The sequence below is a fragment of the Mobula hypostoma genome, chromosome 25 (assembly GCF_963921235.1).
Source record: "Mobula hypostoma chromosome 25, sMobHyp1.1, whole genome shotgun sequence".
NCBI classification, from domain to species: domain Eukaryota; kingdom Metazoa; phylum Chordata; class Chondrichthyes; order Myliobatiformes; family Myliobatidae; genus Mobula; species Mobula hypostoma.
In genome coordinates this window covers 7,400,665-7,424,227 of record NC_086121.1, presented here as the reverse complement: position 1 = coordinate 7,424,227, position 23,563 = coordinate 7,400,665, and the positions used below count along the sequence as shown (strand labels likewise).

General features: G+C 43.1%; 1 protein-coding gene across 1 annotated transcript in view; it reads right to left on the bottom strand.

The window, feature by feature from the left end:
• The window catches only part of spsb1 (splA/ryanodine receptor domain and SOCS box containing 1), an 80,162-nt gene extending 63,634 nt beyond the window's left edge, over window positions 1–16,528 (bottom strand). The window contains exon 1 of the mRNA XM_063032953.1: window positions 16,412–16,528. The gene's annotated coding sequence lies outside the window, so the exon portion shown is untranslated. The remainder of the gene's footprint in view (window positions 1–16,411) is intronic.
• Between the last annotated feature and the right edge of the window lie 7,035 nt (window positions 16,529–23,563).

The window sequence follows — 23,563 nt, the reverse complement described above, 5'->3', positions numbered from 1 at the left end:
TTCCCTCTGGAAGGTAGCAAGTATTAAAATAGAACAGCCACTGCAAAACACTGGGACCCATGGTACTGCTGCATGGAGCCCATAAAAGGAAGATGAGATCTTTCTAGTCTGGCGAAGGATTACAAATGAAGCCGCCTAGTCACAGGTAGACAAAAAGGTATGAAGCAATTTGTAATTCAAACTGGCAACTGAAGCTGAAATCAAGATGTAGCGCTCTTTAAAATATAAAGTTACCTGGCTTTAAATACGCTTTTGCCAGCATGCTGGAGTACAAGTTCATTTAGAACAAGGCACATGTCAAAATGCACTGCAAACTATTCATGGAATGTTTATTGGATCATACAATTATCAAGTGTACATGACAACACATGCCTGAACATCAATTTGCATACCATTCAATAGCAACTCTTAGCACCTTCACAGAAAACATTAAGGTAACACAGTTTGAGAGGCAGCAACAAGCAAAAACACAAACACGAGGAATTCTGCAGATGCTGGAATTTCAAGCAACACGCATCAAAATTGCTGGTGAACGCAGCAGGCCAGGCAGCATCTCTAGGAAGAGGTACAGTCGACGTTTTGGGCCGAGACCCTTCGTCAGGACACTGAAACGTCGACTGTACCTCTTCCTAGAGATGCTGCCTGGCCTGCTGCGTTCACCAAAAACACAAAAATGCCTTTGGGCTCAGAGGCCTTTCATGCCCCACAGGATACCAAACTTCAAAGAAAATTTGTTAAAGTACATACACGTCACCATATACAACCCAGAGATTCATTTTCTTGCAGGCATTCACAGTAACACAGAAAAACCAATAGAATCAATGAAAAACTACAGAAAGACAGACAAACAACCAGTGCACAAGACGGCAAACTGTGCAATTACAAAACAGCAAACAAGTAATAAATTTTGAGAATGAATTGTGGTGTCCCAAATACTTTTCTGCCAAAATATTGTGAAGTGTAGACAGCAATTGCAAATAAATTTCCATGTTGAGTTTTAAGAACTAGTAATAGTAGTACTCCATATCTGACTGTGCAACACGATAATACACCACAAAATAAGACTGATTATTTAATAGCATTTAAACTGAATTTCTGGCAGGAAATTTGAACTGCATTGCAAATGTGATTAACTACACTTGGTTTCAGTTTCTGGCTGTATTCTCTCAAGGAAATGACTTCTTTCCTCATATGCAATGCTCAAATGAGTCACCTATTTGTAGGACAATGAACTCATTTCTGATTTGAGGATGACAGAGGTGTAAAAGATGGTCAGTGATGCAGATGGAGTGGAGAACCAGACACTTCTCCCTTTCCCCTCCCACCCAAGGGCAGAAATGGCTAATATGAGGGGTTCGGAGGAAAGCATATGGGGAGGGGGAAATTTCAGGGGCAAGTTATTTTTGCTTTAAACAGACCAGTGGGCGTGTGAAATGCCCTGCTAGCGGTAGTGGTAGAGATAGATACATTAGGGACATTTAAGAAACAGATAGGCACACTGACAATAGAAAAATGGAGGGCAATGTGGGAGGAATCTTTGAATAGGGTCAGAGCCGTCTCTATTTCCTGAGGAGACTGAGGTCCTTTAACATCTGCCGGACGATGTTGAGGATGTTCTACAAGTCCGTGGTGGCCAGTGCTATCATGTTTGCTGTTGTGTGCTGGGACAGCAGGCTGAGGGTAGCAGACACCAACAGAATCAACAAACTCATTCGTAAGGCCAGTGATGTTGTGGGGATGGAACTGGACTCTCTCACGGTGGTGTCTGAAAAGAGGATGTTGTCTAAGTTGCATGCCATCTTGGACAATGTCTCCCATTCACTACATAATGTACTGGGTGGGCACAGGAGTACATTCAGCCAGAAACTCATTCCTCCGAGATGCAACACAGAGCGTCATAGGAAGTCATTCCTGCCTGTGGCCATCAAACTTTACAACTCCTCCCTTAGAGGGTCAGACACCCTGAGCCGATAGGCTGGTCCTGGACTTAGTTCATAATTTACTAGCATAATTTACATATTACTATTTAACTATTTATTACTATTTTTCTATTACTATTCTATTACTAGTTATTACTTCCATGACTATTACTATTTACTAGTAGTAGTATTACTATTACTATTTATTATTTATGGTGCAACTGTAACGAAAACCAATTTCCCCCGGGATCAATAAAGTATGACTATGACTAAGTTCAGGATAACTTGTGGGCCAAATAGCCCTGTATTGTGCCACATTGTTTTATGTTCTATGTTCTTGTTAACCATCCGTACATTTAATGCAAATACAAGGGCAAAAGTGGCTTTAAAATCATTGCTGTTCCGCTGCATTCAACTTTAGCAATGGCTATTTTGCCTCCAGTATTTGAATTGATTTGCAGACCAATTTATTCCTTGCCATTTCTTAAATATTCAGATGTCCATTAATAATATCATGCATAGTTCTAGATTAGCAGTTCTCATTGTCTTGATACCTAGCCTTGAGTTCTTCAACTTTCTTTCCCCATGCAGTACTGTACACTTATTCTACAGCCAGTCTCATTCATCTCCTGGTCTACATCTTGGTAGAAAGATGAGATTTCTCACACGTGTATCAAAAAGTGCAATACATCATTTTGCATCAAATCAGGGAAGACTGAGCTGTGCAATGCTTCTGGCACCAACACAGAATACCCACAACTCACTAACCTTAAAATGGTAGGCCTTTAAAATGTGGAAGGAAACCCACATGATCAAGGGGAGAATGCATATTCTCCTTACAGGCAACTGCAGAAATTGAACCCCAATCACTAATCACTGGCTAGCACTATAAAGTGACTTTGTTCAGTGCTACACTACTGTGCTGCCCCTTGCCATTTCCCTGGACCTTAAACTGGTTTTACTCTAACCTTGCAGCAATGTTATTGTCCCTAAACAAACTGCTCCTCTTTCCACAGATGTTGCCTCTCCTGACTGGCCTCTATTTCAGGGCCATTTTACTTTTGGAATGCAAGTGTTTATTATACTTTCAAATCCCCATTCGTCAAAATCATAATCCAATCATAATCCACTAATCTCTTCCAGCTCTGCAACCCTTCAAGGTTTACTGTTCCAACTCTGGCTTGTTTCTCATCTGATTCTAAATAGCCTGCTATTGGGGAGCATGCCCTCACTATCAAAACTGCAAGCTCAAACAGTTTCCAGCAATAATACCAGTTTCTTTATGGTATTTCTTGGGTGAAACTTTTAACTGTCAAAGCATATTATCAAAGTACTTAAGTCACCATATACTACCTTGAGATTCATTTTCCAAGTTCAAAGGAAATTTACTATCAATGCGTCACCATATACAATCCTGAGATTAATTTTCTTGCAGGAATTTCATATAAATGTGCTCAGTGGTGAGAACTAGGACATTTCAACTACTTTTTGTAGGATTTTCCATTCAAGGGCATTCGTGTTTTCATACCAAGCTGTGATGCAGTGCAGGCATCCACAGTAGATCAAAGAAATATAACAGAGTTAATGCAAAACTACACAAAGGAATTAAAGTACAAAAGACAAACTGTGCAAATAAAAAAAAGTAAATGTATAATACCGAGACCACAAGCTGTAGAGTCCCCGAAAGAGAGTCTGTAAGTTGTGGAAACAAATCTGCATTGAGGTGAGTAAAGCTATCCACGCTAGTTCAGGAGCACAAGTGGTTGTTGGGCAATGAACCTGCATGGGACCCAAGGCTCCTGTACCTACTTCCTGATGGCAGCAATGAGAAGAGAGCATGAGCTGGATGCTGTTTTCTCGTGGCAGCGCTCCCTTGCGGCTCAGTATTAAGTGTCTGTTGAGCAAGACTCCCATGAAGAGTTATCAGGATGATAAATAGCATCAAGAGTAATGAAAGCTGCACCAGAGATATTCTGAACAAAATTAAACCACTGGATTCTGTAAAGAGAAACTAATATATGTTGTCAAAGAAAGCAATCTGACATTTAGTGCTTTTGGAATGGTGAACAAATATAAAAAAAAACACTCAAATGAGAACAAAGCATAAACCCACCTCAGGCCATTCTAAAAATGTTTCAGATTGAGTCCAGATGACTATGCTTCCTTTCAAAAATTAAATTAGTATACTTCGATAAAATCTATCAAATCCAAAGCTTTAATAGTAGCACAAATACATTTTTAATGCCTTTTCTTTTCCTGTTAGGCTTTGAGATCAATGTTAACACAAACTACAGCATAGTGAGAGACAACCGGAAAAGAAAGTGATTGCAACTGACTTGTGGGGCCGCTGGGGCAGCAGGCTCAAAGGGCCAGAAGGGCCTTCTCCATACTGCATCGCTAAATAAATAAAACTGACCAATACTGAATTCCTCCAGCATTTTATGGGTGCTGCTTAAACGCTGGAAGAACTAACTCAGCCAGTTAGACAATGTCCACGGAAGGGAAAAAGAACAGACGTTGTTTCGGGCTGAGACCCTTCATCAGTCCTGGCCACAACTGACATTTCAACCACTCTTCAAAATGAATGTTCTACATTTTTTACATGACAATTTTAATCCCAATGGGATATTGCTGTACAGGAATTGGGCTCCAATATTTCACCAAAGCTGCCAATTTTCAGATGCTGGCAGGCAACCTCTGTGTTGTAGCAGAGTTGTTTTCCTAGGAAACTCTCCTTATCTTGATTTACTGTAATGACAAAACTAGATCATCATGTCAAAAAAATGAGTTGTAAAACATTTTTAAAATTCTCTCCCACAAACTTAATAGAGCAAATTTTTTTTAAAGTAGCAATTTGCAAATTCCACAAGATTAAGTTTCCATTACTTAAAATGGTCACCTGTATTCACCGCTAAATATTTTAAGTCTGATGAGGGTCATGGCCCAAAATGTCAGCTCTTTATTTCTCTCCACAGATGCTGCTTGACTTGCCGAGTTCCTCCAGCATTGTGTGTGTTACTTGGGATGTCCAGCATCTGTAGAATCCCTTGTTTATGATCTGCTACACACGTTTGCTCAAAGCTTCGAAACTAATCATGGTAAGAGAAAAATCTCAATTTATCATGTCACTCATTCTGTTGCAGAAACTGCCCGAGCTCACATCAGTTCTCACTTCGTTTTCCAAAATCTTCAATTTCAGTATTTCTCCTATGGCAGCTTATAAACTTCTATAAAACCATACAATGAGCTTCACCATTTGTAGACATCAGTTGCTGCATTACATGAGAATTTGAGGCTACCACAAACAAGGGAAAACTACAGCAGGCAATTTAAATCAAATTGGGTGGAAGGATCCCAGACACTGGTCAAGGGAAAGACATTACTCTATTCAGATTAATACACCTGCTTCCTTGTTGCTGTCATTATGTTAAGAGTACTGTCCACGACAGTGCAAGCCACACAAAACAGGAGGTACTGCCAATATACTTTGCAAGATTACAATTTTAAGCACAACATGGCTTCCGTTCCTACTGATTCAAGAGCAAGATTCAGATTTTAAATCCTGGTAAAGCAAGAGGCATTATTCCAAAATGATTCCAAGGCTGCAACAGACCACATGTGTCAACAATGCACCACCCACCATCAATTCAGCTTTCAGAAAAGCAAAATTGATGTTCAACAGCTTCAGCTTTCAAAAATTACAAGCATTTGAGGCTGTATGTTTCCCACTAAACCTCTAAAATAATCAAAAGCCCCTGAAGTTGGTAATGATATGTCACAGTTGTGCAGTGTTTGTAGAAGGCAAGATTATCAGAATGTCATTAAACTTTCTCCAACAAGATACACCAACAAGGTCCATGAAAAGATTGAACGTGAACCACAATCTCCAGAACTTCTGTCATTGTGTGGACACTGAAAGGAAGTCCATTTCCTACAGTGCACTATCAGAATCAGATTTATTATCACCATGTGACGTGAAATTTGTTAACTTAGTAGCAGCAGTTCAATGCAATACATAATATAGAAATAATAAATAAAATCTTATTCAGTATACTTTATACAATATACATATATTGAATAGATTAAAAATCATGCAAAAAACAGAAATACTAAATATAAAAAAAGTGAAAGTAGTATCCAAGAGTTCATTCAGGAATCGGATGGCAGAGGGGAAGAAGCTGTTCCTGAATTGCTGAGTGTGTGCCTTCAGGCTTCTGTACCTCCTACCTGATGGTAACAGTGAGAAAAGGGCATGCCCTGGGTGCTGGAGATCATTAATAATGGACGCTGCCTTTCTGAGTTATCGCTCCTTGCAGATGTCCTGGGTACGTTGTAGGCTAGTACCTAAGATGGAGCTGACTAGATTCACAACCCTCTGCAGCTTCTTTTGGTCCTGTGCAGTAGCCACCCACCACCCCCCCCCACCCAATACCAGACGGTGATGCAGCCTGTCAGAATGCTCTCCACAGTACATCTATAGAAAGCCTTTGAATGACTGATGCAATAATGTTTGAAAAGTCAATAGATTAAAAGATAGATTACCTTTGTCACATGTACATTGAAACACATGATGAAATGCATCATTTTGTGTCAAAGTTCAGTACATTTATTATCAAAACATACTGCATACAACCTTGAGATTCATCTCCCTATAGGCTTGACCTTTTTAATCTGGCCCAGCTCTGCCACTTCAAAATGTTTTCAGGCCCAGAGCACACAGAGGAAATCCACAGAGTCAAATGAGAACATACAAACTCCTTATAGATAACACTGGAAATGAACTCCAAAGCCCCAAACTGTAATAGAGTCATGCTAACCTCTACACTACCATGGCACCCCTTCCACCTGGACACAGGAAACTACACCATACAGAGCTGGAAAACCAGAGGTTGCCTTCAATAACATTTGCCAATTTCACCCCAACACGGACAAATAGGTGTTCCACTTTCCTCTCAATCCAAAAGTGCACAGATAGTAGGTTAATTGGTCATTGTAAATTGTCCTGTGATTAGGCTAGGGTTGAAAAGGTGGCTTGCTAGGCAGTACAGCTCATTATGTGATGGATAGTCACTCCTTGAAAAGTGGGCCCTTGACTGTTTACTAATTGGCTTTCTAAATTACTGCACCTGCCACTGGAAAGATCACAAACAGTTTTAAGTAAACTTCGAACTAAATTTATTTAGTTTCTGGTCATAAAAGGAGGGAAATCAGTCTTCAGTTCATAATGCAAATAGAAAGCAGTCATCAGCTTGAAGTTAAAACACACTTTGCAAACAAGCACTGTCTGTGGAAGCAGATGTTAGTCACTACACCTGCTTTATTGCTGCTCAAGAGGTCAGAATAAAACAACAGACTGTTAATTGCGGTTGTTTCAAAAAAAAAGCTGACTCTCAAGTTGCTTAGTTCAAGGAAAATTGCAGAACAGATGGATGATACCATTTAGTATAACAATAACTGATGTTTATAGTTGGAAGGTTTGTGTACTCAAGGAAGTTAGCTTCCCCACATTTACAGTATTAATGGAGGTAGCTGAAGAGGTATGGCTCCCAAAAAAAAATTAGACCGTTTGTGCTAAAAGGATATCTGAGGAAATACCATGTGTGTGAAGTCACCCAAGTGGTAGAAAAGAGTACAAATATCTTATAATCTTATAGCAGTTTTGTTTATTTGGAATGGGGTATTGAACATCAAGAAGAAACATGGAAAAAAAAACAGTAAACTGGAATCCATTTCTCCGGCTTCAGTATCTGCAACGGGCAATGTATTCATCTGCATCATGGCCTGTCTTTTTAGTTTTAGGAATTGTACCTGTGTTTTGGAAATCTTTTGTCCTCTGCACCTTAGAAATGCTTTATCCTTTATGCTTTTGTGTCTTGGAAGTAGTTTGCGAATCAGAAAAGGTTTGTAGTTTGGAAATGTTTATGATAGTAATCCTGAGTTTTAAAGTATGTTTGAAGAGTGCTGTTCGCATTTAAATGTACATCACTAAATAAATGAACTTTATTTTAAACTATTTTGTTAGCTGGAGGTATCCTCTCCTTGGTAGGGAGAGGGGAACAAACACTAACAGTGGGCATTGGCAGCTAAATTTGGCGTGGAGAATAAACAAGGAAGATTGGATAGTTACAGTATAATCTCCCTTTAGTGAATACTTGTGGCTATTTGTATCTGATAAGAACTTAAGCCAGCAAACCTAATACACCTGTGCCAGAAGGGCCTGTTCCATGCTACATCTCTAAATAATAAGAACAGGGTATTGTGCCAAGATGAGCCCAGCCTCAGGGTGGAGGAGCAACGCCTTTTTCCTTCTGAGTAGCCTCTAACGTGATGGCACGAATATCAATTTCTCCTTCCAGTGAACAAATTCCACCCCCTTCCTCAATTTCACACTCTGAACCTTTACCTCTTCTCGCCTGCCTATTACTTACCCCTGGGTCCCCTCCTCCTTCCCCTTTTCCTTTGGTCCACTCTCCTTTGCTATCAGATTCTTTCCTCTCCAGCCCTTGACCTTTCCCAACTATATGGCTTCACCCATTACCTTCCAGCTCACCTCCTTCCTCTCTTCCCCCCTCCTCCCAACCTTTTTATTCTGGCATCTTCCCCCTTCCTTCTCAGTCCTGAAGAAGAGTCTCAGCCCGAAACATTGGCTATTGTTAATTTTTTTATAGATGCGGCCTGACCTGCTGAGTCCCTCCAGCACTTTGTAGGTGTGTTGTTTTGGATTTCCAGCATCTGCAGACTTTCTAGTGTTTATAAAACAGGATTTTTTTGGACTTCACTTTGGATATTCTGGCCCCATGATCAAGAGGAAACCAGCTGATCTGCCATCAATTACACTTTAAAATTTACAACCAAAACATTAGTTTCATTTCCAGCATTATTACAAAACAGATGAGACACTTACATTATTGTCTCTACACAGTGCACCACTCTGCACAAGAGGGCATTGATGGAGCTTCTAGCACCACCGAGAGTGGTGGGGACATTGCAGAGACCATAACTTAACAGCACTGAAAATCACGAGTTTCCTCCAACGAGGAGCCAAACTTCGAGGACTCAACCTCCATTAAAAGGCAATTGAAGTTTATCAGAAAAGATTAGTTGGCCAGCAAAAGGTACTTCAATATCAACTCAGAACTACTTAAATTCAAGAGGATCAACTAGAAGTAGAAAATATCTTTAAGCAGTTGATCACTGAAAGCACATTAAAGTCTGCCGAGAAACATTCTTACACAAGACAAGATTTCACATGGAAGATTTAGCAGATCGCTACGAAAAGGTTACTTTTAATAATGCAAGGGCATTTTGGGGGGGGGGCGGGGGAAGAAAATGAGGAATTCCTTCTCATTCAGTCCTGTACCTTTAGAAGATGTACAGGGCCAAGTCTTTAAATATATTCAAGCTGGAGAGAGAACTAAACTATTGTCTTACAATGGATGGACAAGGAAGTGGAATTGAGGCCAAGCTCAGGACATGATCATACTTAATGGTGGAATGGGTTCAAGAGACTCATCTCTTGCATTCTTAACTGTAGAAGTAATAGCAAAGTCTGGTCCTATTTGCATCACTGACCAATAGATGCATGCATAACTATGACCAATAGACCACAACGTTGCCTCTTGAACTTCAGGTATTCTTTCTTTAAAAGTGCTTTGCAGCACTGTAGCCAATTTTTATGATTGACATCCCTGGAGGCTTGCCATGAACTGCAAACTGTTTAAAGCTTGTGGCACTTGTAACTTAAGTGTCCCGGGAGGTGGACCCACCCTCTCAATGAGAATCAGAAGTTAATATCCTGGTACAGCAGAAAGCATCGGAAATGCTGCATACACAGTGCCCCCAGCATTATCAAAAACCCCTCCCATCCTTCTCACAACCTCTGACCTCCTGCAGTCTAGCAGAAGGTACCATAGCACAAGAACTAGAACTGTCAGGCTGGGTAACAGCTTCTTCTCCAAAGCTGTTAGACTTCTTAACACACAGCCTAAATGCCCTGCCATCTTCCCCCCGCCCCCCCCCCACTACTCCCCAACTCAGATACTCAGCCTGCCCAAGTCACTTTTCATCTTTTATGGCTGCTGTTTCACATTTGTACAACTGCTTGTTTTAATATAATAGTGTCAGTAACACTGTACAGTCTTCCCTAAACTTGTCCTCACACTATCAAGCTGTCAATTTCCAGGCCATGCTACTCAGGGACTTATGCTAATATTATTTTGAGACTCTGTGCGCTGGATCACAACTACATGTGCTGTGTATGACTGTATACTGTGTTTTGCATCTTGGCCCAAGAGGAACAGTGTTTTGCTGAGATGTATACGTTACTATGTTTGATTGACAATACACTTGAACTTGAAGTCAGTGCTGAGTCTTTCTATTTATAGCCCCAAGAGACTCACTGACCTTAAGAAGCTGATACCAATATAGGTATTAGTAGATCACAGACTGTGAGGAATAGTGAAAGATGTGTGTCATCACTGAGACTGGTCCATACCAATAGAATGGAGCTAATGTAGACACCAACTTTAGAAGTCTGCAGAAGAAATGATTCAATACAGCCAAGGCTCCCAAGACTCAAAATCCAGCCCAAGTTCAGCTTGGCCGAGCACAATTGTAAACAGGAAGGACTGAGCAAAGCTGAAGTGGCCACCTGATGTAAAATTGGCCGCTGAACGTTTAGGCTAGCTGCAACTGTGGTAGCATACAGCATCCCAGCCCAGACAAGTTAATGGCTCCAGAGGGGTACTTTACATTAGCTTTATGAAGATTAGCATTATTTATCACGCGTACACCGAAACAGTGAAATGTGTCACTTTGCAGCAAGGATCGTGTTGGGCAACCCACAAGTGTCACCACACTTCTGCTGCCAACGTAGCATACCCGCAATGCTTAACCCTAACCATACGTCTTCACAATGTGGCTTTCTTCCCACATTCCAAATACGTATGGTTAGGGTTAAAGACCGGACCACCCAAGGAGACACGGTGTGCAAGCTCTTTACAGAATCAAGCCCCAGTCTCACAGCCGGCTCTGTAAAGTATTGCACTAACCACTATGCTGCCTAGTCTGGTATTTACTGTCTGGTATGATAATCGACTGGTTAAAAAAGAATCTAATTGAACAGGGTTAATCTTGAGAGCAACGGCCAAGATGTTTGAGGGAAAAAAAACAACAGGTTAAAACCTGCTTTGGAGAGATGGGCTCCTTATAAATGCAACACTAAGAAAGGCAGAGTAACAGGTTTAACTTAACACAAACTAAACCAACAGCAACAAAGAGAATGACGCGCATACTGGTGACAATGGGTTGCCAGAAATGCAGAGTCACGCTACTGTGAAAATGCACAAACACAATCAGCACTAGGACAAGTTCCTTCTAATACAATGAATTGTGCATGCCTCAAGGAATGTTTATGGCTTGTGTGGACCACGATGGATGGGTCTGGGAATTTATGAACAAAATCTGGTGCAACCACTCAAACATGACAGATCTGCTGATTAAAGTACAACTGATCATAGACAGCACTCTTAGCACATTAGTGTTCTCAATACCACAGACCAGCAAAATGTTATGTTGACAAAACCACCAACAACCGGCCCTTTATGTTTAAACATCCCCCTCAAAGTTGCACTAAGCAGCTTTTTGGGGCATTTCAAAAATCTGGTGCAACTTAACTTCCAGGAAGCTTTATCTACAGCTTCTCTTTGAAGAGATACAGTACAACCTGTGGAGTTGTTCCCATGACACCAAGAATCTTTTCTGCCCCAGAAGCCCTAAAAGTAGAGATGGATGCCTCAAAGAAGTGGTATCCATCATAAAAGACCCCCACTACACAGGATATGGCCTCTGTTCATGACTAACATCAGAGAGGTACAGGCACACACACATTTTAAAAGCAGCTTCTTTTCCTCCAGATTTCTGAACAGACAATGAACCCATGAACACTACCTCACTATTTTGTATACATTCCTTATTGCAATTCATAACATATTTTACAAATTGCGCTGTACTGCTGCCATAAAGTTACAAACTTTATGATATATGCCCATGATAATAAAACTGATCCTCATACAGTTTTGGACAGCCAATTCTGTAAATTACCCGAGAAAACTTGTGCACAATTTCAGATGCCTCGTACTCAATACAGAACATATTCATAGCAGCTTTGACTCATCATTCACACCGATCAACCATTACTTCTCCTTTAGTTAAATTTGCATACCCACCCCTAAACCACATACAACCTATAGTTGGATTCCCATGGAGAAATACTGTAAAACTATGACAGAAAGTGACAAGCATAAACCAGCGCCTTTATCCCCATTCCCCCCACCCACCCCAAGCAGAAATGATGAGGGGCACAAGTTTAAGGAGATTGGTGGAAGGTATGGGGGGGGGGTGCAGAGGTAGATTTTTTAAAAAAAATAACAGTTGTAGTACACAGCGCACACTGCCAGAGGTGGCAGTAAAGACATTCGACAGATTTGAAATTCTCAGATAGGGATATGGACGACAGAAAAATGAAGGGCCATGTAGAAGGGCAGGGTTAGATTGATCTTAGAGTAGGTTAAAAGTTCAACACAATATCATAGGCCAAAGGGTCTGTAACTGTGCTGTAATGTTCCCTGTTCTCTGAACTGCTACAAGCATGTCTCATTTACTTGTTAAGTCTTGTAATAGTGATTGGCACCCTATTCAGATCTATTGTACGTCTTAGTTTCCTGCAAAACATAGAAAATAGGTGCAGGAGTAGGCCATTTGGCCCTTTGAGCCTGCACCGCCATTCAGTAAGATCATGGCTGATCATCCAACTCAGAACCCTGTACCTGCCTTCTCTCCATACCCCCGATCCTTTTAGCCCAAGGAACCCTGCAAGAAAATGAATCTCAGAGTAGTATTTGGTGACATGTACTTACTTTGCATTTCGGAATTTGTTCCCTTCCCCCCCCCATCCCATTTAGAAAATGGCCTACACCTTAAAGGGCATAGATCGAGTGACTTTTTCCTCCTGGGGGGCTAATGGGGGGCATAATTTAAGGTGATTGGAGGGAAGTACAAGGAGGATGTCAGAGGCAAGTTCTTCATAGAGTGGTGCGTGGAACACTGCCAGACGTGGCAGTAAAGGCAGATGCATTATAGGCATTTGAGATTCTTGGATAGGTACATGGATGAAAAGTGGAGGGGAGGGTCAGATCGATCTCAGTGTCAGTTAAAGGGTCAGCATTAAATTGTGGCTGAAAGACCCATACTGTGCTATATTCTAATTGATGATACCCCATTGTTTGGGAAGTGGTGACTGATGAGCCAGATGCGAAAACTGCGGGAGTTCTAAAACTCCCTTGACTGGAAAAAGCATCAAAAAAAATGCAAGTTAAGCATGTTAGAATATTACAAGAATTATATCCAATATCTTGAAAAATCTGCCAATTTAGCAGAGCTCCAAGATTAGTTTCACTTGAATTTCATCATAGAACGGATGAAGAATTTAAGGGAGAATCTGAATCAGGTTTAGTATCACTGGCATATGCACTGAAATATGCTTGCACCAGCAGTACAGTGCAATGCATAATAAAACTATAACCGCAATATAAAAATAAAAAATGAAATTCGTGCAAAAAGAGCAAAAAGTGTACATGGGTTCACTGTCCATTCAGAAATCTGATTAATTCAAGGTTACGCAAATATTACTGCAACTTACATTCACACAATGAACCCAGAGACAAATTTATAATTCCTTTCCAAGATTTTTTCCCTTCCTCACCCTTCTGCAGTTACTATTTTTAGCAACACTGGAAGCTCCAAGCCAAAAATACACACCAGAGTTTAGAAAAAATACACAAAGAAACTCCGACCAAGTTGCAGATGCATATACTGTATACATTCCCCAGCTGTGGAAACTACTGAACACAACTGCAGGGAACATAGATCTGAAGAGGTTTGGGTCTTAAAAGGATCTACATATGCTGTGTTGCTACACTCAAGCAAGCAGAAGTGTGGGAAAAGTACTGTACGTATGATTGAATACAGCAAATGAGCACAATTGGACAAACTTGGGTTGCACTCTCCGGAGAGGCAGGGAATGAGGGGAGATCTGATAGAGGTTTATACGATTATGAGAAGCAGAGTAAACAGCCAGCATCTTTCCCCCCCATGGTAGAAATACCCAAAACATTGAGTACATGCGTGTAATTTGAGAGAGGTTATTTCAAAGGAGATGTGAGGAGCAAGTGCTTTGTATTAAATACACAGAAGAGTGGAAGGTGCCTGTGGTAAAGACAGATACATCAGGGGCATTTAAGACACGTTTAGACAGGCACATGTATGTGTGGAAATGGATATTGTGTAGGCAGAAGGAATTGGTTGGCCATTTGATTACTAATTGTTTGGTTTGGCACGGCACAACACTGAGTCGAAGGGCCTGTTCATGTGCTGTACTGTTCTATGTCATATGACACAAGACTGAATCACAGGAAAGAAACTATTGATGCTGGAAAAAAAACTACTGGAGAAACTCAACAGATCAGGCAGCATCTGAAGAGGAAAATGGAAGTCGATGTTCCAGAATCAAACTTGTTATCACTGGCCTGAAGTTTATTACGTGGCAGCAACAAAAGACAAAGTGACTATCTACTATAAAAGTCATTAGCGCAAAAATAAGGAATAACAATGTAGTGTTAGTAGTAGCCTGGATAAGATCGTAAGACATGGGAACAGAATTAGGCCATTCAGCCCATCAAGTCTGCTCCATCATTCAATCATGACTCCTTTATTATCCCTCTCAACCCCCTTCTCCTGCTTTCTCCCCGTAACCTTTGATGCCCTGACTAATCAAGAACCTATCAACTTCCACTTTGGAACATGCAGCCACACTTGTGGCCTCCTTGCTGACTGTAGCAATGAACTCCAGAGACTGACCATCCTCTGGCTAAAGAAATTCCACCTCATACCTGCTCTAAAAGCCGGCCGGAGGTGTAGTGGCATGAGCACTGGAATCAGAGGCAAATGGTCCCGGCTTCGAATCTGGCCGGCTCCTGAACACTTTCCATCCACGTTGGGTTGAGCGTCAAACTAGCAACTCAAGTCTCGTTTAAAAAAAACTGTCAAATGCTACGGAAGCAGCAAAAAATGCCACCTGATGCACCACGAGGCGCAAAAAGGAACAACAACATCTGTTCTAAAGGGACATCCTTCTAATCTGAGGCTGTGCACTCTGGTTTTAGATTCCCCCACGATGGGAACATCCTCTGCACATCCACTCGATCCAGACCTTTCAACATTAAATAGGTTTCAATGAGATTCTCTTTCCCACCCCCAGTCTTCTAAACTCCAGTGAATACAGGCCAATATCATCAAGCACTCCTCAGATGAAGCATCTTCCCCATCTACAGATGCTGCCTGATCTGCTGAACCTATCCACAGATAGCTTTGGAAGCATTTGGAGAATGCACTCTGTAAGTAGAAATATATAGGCTGGAAATGTTTTGTGGGGACCAGCAGTGTCCAGGTAGGAGCAAGCCACCTACAAAGTTAATTTTAGAGCGAGGGTACTGGATAGGATATTGACTGTCTTGAAACTTAATACGTACTGCACTATCACATGGACCAGTTTCCAGTCTACACATTAAACCGCAGTAGCAGCTGCCCTCAAGTGGACAGAAGAAATCCTACCACACCATCTCGAAGAGCAGGCAAATTCAAATCCCATCATCCGGGGAAAGTTTTTTCCTCTCAGACAACATCACTTAATAGGTTTAAATATTGAGGACATTTAAAACATGGGTTTGGAAACGAAGGTTGCGCGCCCAGCACCGTGTATCACATTTCTGGACGTGTCAAGGCTTTAGGAGAGGGCGTGTGACAAATCTGCTAAAATAATATAGAAAAGGTAACTTCGATTATAGAAAGCAAAACAGAGAAGTTGGAGTTGTTGTTCTTGGCATAAAGGAGGTTGTAAATAGACCAGCAATAGGAATTCGGGGGTCCTCTGTACCGCTTGGCAAGAGGGTTCAAGGATTAGTGGACAGAGACGGCAGGAGGTAAAAAGGGACCATTAAGAAGTGACAGAGGGACTTTACAAAGTTAACTAACTGCATGGAAAGGACGTGCAGAGTTTTTGTTGTGAGTTAATGGTAAGCATCTGCATCACTGACAAGGGTCAGCACAGACTCAACGGGCCGATTTATTATGAGCATCCCCCCCAGATCCGTGCACTAAACGGCGGTCGCACCGTCCCGGAGGCCGCCGCAGACATGCAGAGCGGCGCCTGCGGATCACGCCGCTGTCACGGCCCCGAGCTCAGGGTGGGAGGGTCTCGGCCGAGCAGCAGCAGCAGCAGCGGGGAGCGGGTCCACCCGAGATCCGGGGGGCCGCCGACAGCGACACAGCTCCGCCACACGGCCCGGTCCCGGGGGCAGGAACCGAGCGGACCCCCTGTGAGGCCGAAACCCATCCTGCAGTCCCCGAACCCCGCGGCGCTCCCTCTCCCCCGTTACCTGCCCGGCTCCCGCCGTCGCTGCTCAACGCACAGCCGAGAACCCGATCGATGCACAACGATCGTTTATGGCGGCAACTCGTTCCCACCCCCTCTGGCCGTCTTTTATCCGCCGCCAAGCTCTGCCCGCCGCCGTATTACCCACAGTCAATGCGCTCCGCAAATCCAGCACCGTATTACCCACAGTCAATGCGCTCCGCAAATCCAGCACCGTATTACCCACAGTCAATGAGCTCCGCAAATCCACAGCCGTATTACCCACAGTCAATGCACTCTGCAAATCCAGCACCGTATTACCCACAGTCAATGAGCTCCGCAAATCCACAGCCGTATTACCCACAGTCAATGCACTCTGCAAATCCAGCACCGTATTACCCACAGTCAATGTGCCCTCCAAACCCACGGCCGTATTACCCACAGTCAACGTGCACTGCAAAACCAGCACCGTATTACCCACAGTCAATGCGTACTCCAAAACCAGCACCGTATTACCCACAGTCAATGCGCACTCCAAAACCACAGTCGTATTACCCACAGTCAATGTGCACTCCAAACCCACGGCCGTATTACCCACAGTCAACGTGCACTGCAAAACCAGCACCGTATTACCCACAGTCAACGTGCACTCCAAAACCACAGTCGTATTACCCACAGTCAACGTGCACTCCAAAACCACAGTCGTATTACCCACAGTCAATGTGCACTCCAAAACCAGCACCGTATTACCCACAGTCAATGCGCACTCCAAACCCACGGCCGTATTACCCACAGTCAATGCGCACTCCAAACCCACGGCTGTATTACCCACAGTCAATGCGCACTGCAAAACCAGCACCGTATCACCCACAGTCAATGTGCACTGCAAAGACACGGCCGTATTACCCACAGTCAATGCGCACTGCAAAACCAACACTGTATTACCCACAGTCAATGCGCACTCCAACACCACGGCTGTATTACCCACAGTCAATGCACACTCCAAAACCACGGCCGTATTGCCCACAGCCAACGTGCACTGCAAAACTACGGCCGTATCACCCACAGTCAATGCGCTCTCCAAAACCAGAACCGTATTACTCACAGTCAATGGGCACTCCAAAACCAACACCGTATTACCCACAGTCAATGCGCACTGCAAAACCAACACCGTATTATCCACAGTCAATGTGCACTTCAAAACCAACACCGTATTACCCACAGTCAATGCGCACTGCAAAACCAACACCGTATTATCCACAGTCAATGTGCACTTCAAAACCAACACCGTATTACCCACAGTCAATGCGCACTGCAAAACCAACACCGTATTACCCACAGTCAATGCGCACTGCAAAACCAACACCATATTACCCACAGTCAATGCGCACTGCAAAACCAACACCATATTACCCACACTTGTCCTCACCTACCACCCCACTAGCCTCCAGATCCAACACATTATCCTCCGCAACTTCCACCACCTTCAACAGGACTCCACCACTAAGCACATCTTTCCCTCTCCACCCCTCTCTGCCTTCCGCAGGGATCGGTCCCTCTGCGACTCCCCGGTCCACACATTCCTCCTCACAGATCTCCTACCTGGCACTTATCCCTGTAAGTGCAAGTGCTACACCTGTCCCTACAGCTCCTCTCTTGCCACCATTCAGGACCCCAAACAGTACTTCCAAGTGAGGCAATACTTCACTTGTGAGTCTGTTGGGGTCATCTGTTGCATCCGGTGCTCCCGGTGTGGCCTCCTCTACATCGGTGAAACCCGACACAGATTGGGGGACCGCTTCGTCGAGCACTTCCGCTCCATCCGCCACAACAGACAGGATCTCCCAGTAGCCACCCACTTCAACTCTGCTTCCCACTCCCATTCAGATATGTCCATACATGGTCTCCTCTCCTGCCATGATGAGGCTAAACTCAGGTTGGAGGAGCAACACCTCATATACCGTCCAGGTAGTCTCCAGCCCCTTGGTATGAACATAGAATTCTCCAACTTCCGGTAATTCCCTCCCCCTCCCTTCCCCTATCCCTATGTCACTCTGCCCCCTCCCCCAGCTGCCTACCTCCTCCCTCTTGGTTCCGCCTCCTTCTACTACCCATTGTGTTTTCCCCTATTCTTTCTTCACCTTTCCTGCCTATCACCTCCCTGCCTCCCTTCCCCCACCCCTTTATCTTTCCCCTTACTGGTTTTTCACCTGGAACCTACCAGCCTTCTCCTTCCCACCCTCCCCCCACCTTCTTTATAGGGCCTCTGCTCCTTCCCCCTACAGTCCTGACGAAGGGTTCCGGCCTGAAACGTCGACCAATCTTTTCCACGGATGCTGCCCGACCTGCTGAGCTCCTCCAGCGTGTTGTGAGTGTTGCTTTGACCCCGGCATCTGCAGAGTATTTTGTGTTTACAAATATTAAATTGTAATCCCTGGCTTTATGAGTGGAACTGGGGACTAAGAAAGGTATGGCCACGTTAATGGGACTATATAATAGACCACCAACAGTCCGCGGGATTTAGTGGAGCAAATCTGTAGAGAGATCGCAAACTGTTGCAAGAAGCATATGGTTGTGATAGTAAGGGATTTTAAATTTCCACATATTCATTGGACCTCCCATACTGTCAAAGGACTGGATGGGATAGAGTTTGTCAAATGTATTCAGGAAAGTTTCCTTAATCAATACATAGAAGTCCCAACTAGAGAGAGTGTTGTACAAGATCTCCTATTAGGGAATGAGATAGGGAAGGAGAAAGAAGTTCGTGTAGGGGAACACCTTGGATCTAGAGATTATAATGTCATTAGTTTCAATATAATCTGTTCCTCGGATTGAGATTCTAAGCGGAGAAAGGACAATTTTGATGGTATCAGGAAGGATCTGTCAAGTGTTGAATAGGACAATTTGCTTTCCAGCGAAGGTGTATTTGGAAAGTGGGAAGCCTTCAAACGTGGAAACTTTGAGAGTACAGAGTTTGTATGTACCTGTCAGAATAAAAGGCAAGGATAAAAGATTAGGAAAAAGGAGGAGGTATGTACATAGCAGGCATAGGTAGGTCAGCAGGCTGGCTCAAATGATGTACTTGAGGGATAGAAGAAATGCAAGAGAACACTTAAGAAAGAAATCAGGAGAGCTAAAAAAAGACGTGAGATTGCTCTAGCAGAAAGGTGAAGGAGAATCTTAAGGGATTCGACAGAAAAGGATAGCAACGGACAAAATTGGTTCTCTGGAAGATCAGAGTGGTAACCTATGCATGGAGCCGAAAGAGATGAGGCAGGGCTTAAAGTGATTTTTTGCATCTGTATTTACTCAGGGGGCTGGCTTGAATTTGTTACTCTAGACTTCCACCATCTGCAGAATCTTATGTCTCCGAATCCCATTGTTATATTGTCCACAGAATAGAACACTCTCAATCCCAGGGTCATGTAACAGTGGACAACAAAGATTTTGCTTCTCGAATACTTGAGGGCGTATCTTATAGACAGTGTCTATAGATATGAGGCAAAGCAGGTGCAAGGTCATGGACCCTATGCAGATTATAGAGGAGGACCCAATGCAGATTACAGAGGAGGACCCTATACAGATTACAGAGGAGGGCTCTACACAGATTACGGAGGAGGACCCAATACAGATTACAGAGGAGGGCTCTACACAGATTACAGAGGAGGACCCAATACAGATTACAGAGGAGGGCTCTACACAGATTACAGAGGAGGACCCAATACAGATTACAGAGGAGGACCCAATACAGATTACAGAGGAGGGCTCTACACAAATTACAGAGGAGGACTCTACACAGATTACAGAGGAGGACCCAATGCAGATTACAGAGGAGGACCCTATACAGATTACAGAGGAGGACTCTATACAGATTTGAGGCAATTTAGGGTGGATAATCTCCAGGGCCTGAGAAGGTGTTCCCTTGGACACTGGAGGAGGGTATGTAAAAATTGCAGGGGTGCTAGCAGGCATATTTAAAACATCATTAGCCATGGGTGAAGGGCCAGAGGATTGGAGGATAGATAATATTTTTCCATTGTTTAAGAAAGGCTCAAGGAATAAGGTACGGAACTATAGGCCAGTGAGTCTGACATCAGTAGTGGGAAAGTTATTGGAAGGCATTTTAAGGAACTGTATATATAAGCATTTGGCTAGACGGGGACTGATTAGGGATAGTCAACATGGCTTTGTGTATGGTAAGTCCTGTCTAACCACTCTTGTCGTGTCGTTTGAGGAAGTTACCCAGAAAATTGATGGAAGGCAAGGCAGTGGATGTTGTCTACATGGACTTTAGCAAGACCTTTGATGAGTTCCCACATGGGAGGTTGATCAAGAGGGTTCAATTACCTTGCATTCAAGATGAGGTAGTAAATTGGATTTGACATTGGCCTTGCGGGAGAAGCCAGAGAGTGTTAGTAGATGGTTACCTTTCTGACTGGAGGCCCGTGACTAGTGGTGTGCCACAGTTGTGTGCTTGTCATCTATATCAATGATCTGATGATGATGTAGTAAACTGGATCAGCAAATTAGTGGAGGGGACCAAGATTTGGGGTGTAGTGGACAGTGAAGAAGACTATCAAAGCCTGCAGCGAGATCGGACCATTTGGTGAAATGGACTCAGAAGTGGCAAATGGAATTTAATGCACACTAGTCTGAGGTGTTGCACCTTGGGAGGACCACCCAGCGTAGGTCTTAATGGTGATCAGTTGGGCACTGAGGAGTGAGGTAGAACAGAGAATTGCATTTCGAAGCTACATTGACTGTTCTGTTGTATATCTTACTGTACATACTATTTATTACAAATTACTATAATTTGCACATTGCACATTTAGACGGAGACGTAACGTAAAGATGTTTACCCTCGCGTATGGGAAGGGTGTAAGAAACAAAGTCAATTCAATTCGATTCACTCTCGTTCAGAAGCCTGATGGTTGAGAGGTAATAATCGTTCCTGAAATTGGTGGTGCGGGACTTGAAGTTCCTGTGCCTCTGTGCTTGTGGCAGCAGCCAGAAGAGGGCATGGCCTGGATGGAGAGGATCCTTGATGATGGATGCTGCTTTCTTGTGGCATTGCTTCGGAGTAGATGCTCCCAATGGTGGCGAGGGCTTTGCCTGTGATGAACTTGGCTGTGCTCACTACATTTTGTAGCCTTTTTTGTTCAAGGGCATTGGTGTTTCCATATCAGGCAGTGATGCAACCAGTCAGTAGACTCTCCATCTTGCATCTATAGAAGTTGGCCAAAGTTTTAGATGACATACTGAATCTTTGCAAATTTCTAAGAAAGAGGAGGTGCTGCCATGCCTTCTAGGGAATGGAATTTATAAGCTGGATCAGTACAGGTCCTTTGAAATGATAGTGCCGAGGAATTTAAAGTTACTGACTCTCTCTACCTCTGATCTCCTGATGAGGACTGGCTCATGACCTCTGGTCTCCTCATCCTCTAATCAACAATCAGCTCTTCAGTTTTGCTGAAGTTGAGTGAGAGGTTGCTGTTGTGGCATCATTCAGCCAGATTTTCAATCTCCTTCCTAAATGCAGATTCATCACCACCTTTGATTGGGCAGAGGTGTCATCAGCAAACTTAAATCTGCACTGGAGCTGTGAGCCTCACAGTCATAAGTGTAAAGCAAGCAGAGCAGGGGACTAGGCAAAATGCTGGAGGAACTCAGTGGGTCAGGTAGCATCTGTGGAAAGGAATAAGCAGTCATTATTTCGGGCTAAGACCTTTCATCAGGACTGGAAAGGAAGTGGGAAGAAGCTAGAAACCAGGGGGCTGGCTTGAGTTTGTTACTCTAGACCTCCACCATCTGCAGAATCTTGTCTCCAAATCCCATTGTTATATTGTCCATAGAATACGCACACTCTCAATCCCAGGGTTATGTAACAGTGGACAACAAAGATTTTGCCTCCTGAATACTTGAGGGTGTATCTTACGGAATTTGGGCTGCTGATCATGAAAACCACCATGACATTTTCCTATCATGCACCATTTTTTTGAACTTGCCTATATTTGTTATTTCAATTCATAATTCAAGTCAGCATAACTGATACCAAGATTAAGGAGGGTGTTTTTATTGGTCCACAAATCAAACAGGTCATCAATGCCAGGCAATTTGAAGAACTTCAAGGGGAACCAGAGAAAATCACAGGGAAGGCACTCAAGGATGTTGTTGAAAAATTTCTTGGCAATTACAGGGCACCAAACTATGTGCAACTGGTTGACAACATGCTTCAAGCACACAAAACCATGAAGTGCAACATATCACTAAAGATTCATTTTCTGCATTCCCAGTTAGACTTCTTCCCTGCAAATCTTGGCGCTGTCAGTAAAAAGCATGGTGAAAGGTTTCACCAGGACATTGCGGTCATGGAGAAACAGTATCAGGGCAACTGGAATCCATCAATGCTGGCTGATTATTGTTGGACACTTAAGCGAGAAGCCTCAGACACTGAGTACAAATGAAAATCATCAACAAAACATCTTTAGCTTAGTTGAACTATGACAACGGGCTAACTCCATGATGCAATATTGAATAGAAGTTAATTTCTTGTTTCTCCAAATCCCTATGTGATACAAGTGGTCTGAAATTATATTTATGTTCAGCTTCAAGTGGTCTATCGTAAACAAAAACAAATCTGAAGAAGTAACACTCTTGAAAAAATTTGTTGACCTGTGTTAACTATAGTAAACCACACATTTAAGAGAGGGGCCATATAACCCACATTAACAATGCATTCTCAGATCTGGGGTTGTATTACCATTCCTAAACCTAGGGCCATATTACGCAGAGCAAACTCTCACTCTCCATGCAGAGGGCCACAGTGTCCAAGGTGAAGACAACATGGAGAATGTTGAAAGCGGTTGGCAGAATAAGCAGCATCCATGAGGTGTGAGACAGTTTACCTTCAAGGTTAAGGAAACTTCATCACCACAAGATCCTTGTGGACAGAGAGGAAGGAGAGGTTGAAGAGGACAAGATGAATGTCTCTTGTGCAGGGTGCAGGCCAAAGCTCTCAAGGTAACTAATTGATTTATATTTATTAACTTATTTAATATTTAATTTGTTTGTGGTAATATTTTGTTTTATGTGCTGTGTGTGATAGATGTTTTGTGGGGTTTTAAAATTATTATGTATTGCACTGTGCTGCTGCTACAAAACAATAAATTTCACCACA